The 1,880-nt window shown below is 42.3% G+C and overlaps 1 pseudogene; it reads right to left on the bottom strand.

The window, feature by feature from the left end:
- Window positions 639–1,638, bottom strand: Gm5971 (predicted gene 5971; annotated as a pseudogene).

Here is a 1,880-nt window from a genome sequence, read left to right on the forward strand (position 1 = left end):
TACAGGGCAAGCAGGTGAAAACAGAATCTTCCTCCTTCCAATGTCCTTATTCAGGTCTTCAGCAGAAGGCGTGGCCCAGATTAAAGGTGCATGCCACAGATTAACGAATTTGCTTTGATCCAGATGACCTTGAACTCAGAGTCTCCTTGCCTTAGTCTCCTGGGACTCATAGCCTCTATGACTCAAGATCTCCATGCCAAGATCCAGGTCAGAAACTTGCATCTCCCAGACACAGGAGAGCTTTCCAATTCTGGATTGTAGTTTATTTCAGATATAGTCAAGTTGACAACCAGGAATAGCCACTACATCCATTTTTCATCAGTGACTTTGTCATGACTAACATAAAAGAGGAACCAAAATGTTAAGTCTAATGGATACATGCTTATAGAAAAATAGGATTTCCAGAAGTCCAGACAGCCAGCGGCAAACACATTCACAAAAACCTGGGCATTAGCTTAGCATATAAGAAAGCAAAGTCATGAATTTTTTTCTTTTCCTTTTTATTATCTTTAATATTGTTTTATTACAGTCCAAACTTTATGCCACTCCTGATTCCCCCTTCAATGGCTCCTCATCCCATTCCTCCTCCCTCTTGTCTCCAAGAGGATGTCCGCACTCCCCACCACCACACTCTACCTTGCCAGGCCTCCCCACTGGCTTTCTGGGTCATTTCTCTAAGTTTCTCTTCGTGTTTCTCCTTTGCTTTTTGAGCCATCTTTTTCTCCAATTGGGCTTGTATTTCCACACCTGGATGAGCTCAGCAAGGTATAGTGCTTCAGCCTGTTGGGTAAATTTTTCATTTATATGTATAGGCTGCAGCCCTCCTCCACCAGCAGCCACCCGTTTATCCAATGGAATTGTACGCGTTCTTCCAGTTGGATATACAAGGCAGGATCTTCCACTCCTGCTGTTCTTTAGCAATCTGCTTCTGTGTAGGAGAGTGCATTATAGGTGCCAGAGGAGAAGGTGGTCCTTGAGGAATTTTCTTATGAATCTTAAACCTTGGAGGCTCCACTGGGTCTTTCTGCATTTCTACCATCGGAATAACCCTGTTTAGCTCCAGAATTGAATGCTTCTCCTTGCTGAGATGGAGTGTAGTGGATATACTGAGCAGCTATATGAGTTGTCATGGCCACAGCAACCTTCATTGATATTATCTTCTGTAAGGTCACTCTTATCTTCTCTGTGATTTCTTTAATGGTCTCTTCATTAGGCCTTTGCAGGTCTGGATTATTGGTATTCATAACCTCTTGTGGGACCAGGTCAGTGTGTTTACTGTAAATGACCTTATTTTTGGACAGTCCCTGTCGAGCAATTGCATCATATTCAATTTCTCCTTCATGATCCAACTGAATGGCCAGTTCATTCCACATTTTTTTCTTTCACCCCATATCCAGAAAATACCGGGCCACATTGACTTCTGGGAAATCACCTCCATCTCCAAAATCCTCTAACAGGCGTGTGATCCAGCCTTTCCTGGATTCTTATCAGGGAGGCTCCATTTAGGAGAAGATCTGTGAGGTCTGAAGTGATCTCTGAGATCTTGCTCTTTCTTCAGCTTCAAGTTGGTCCTGAGATAGCTGAGTAGGCACAAATAAAAAGCTGGCCTAGGTGTGATATCCACGTGCCTCTGCTTCTCATTTCAAAGACAGCAAAGAGAGACTACTGTGTCTTATATTGGGCAGAGCTTAAATATATATATTTCCTAAAAGCTCTGCCTCCACAGTGACAACCTTCCTCCAACAAGGCCACATCTCCTGATAGTACCACACCCTGGGCTAAGCATAATTCAATCACCATACCAACAAAACAAACAAAAGGACAAAAGGACCATTCTATTATTATTATTATTATTATTATTATTATATTGTTGTTAATCA

Source organism: Mus musculus, chromosome 18 (genome assembly GCF_000001635.26).
Source record: "Mus musculus strain C57BL/6J chromosome 18, GRCm38.p6 C57BL/6J".
Classification (NCBI taxonomy): Eukaryota; Metazoa; Chordata; class Mammalia; order Rodentia; family Muridae; genus Mus; species Mus musculus.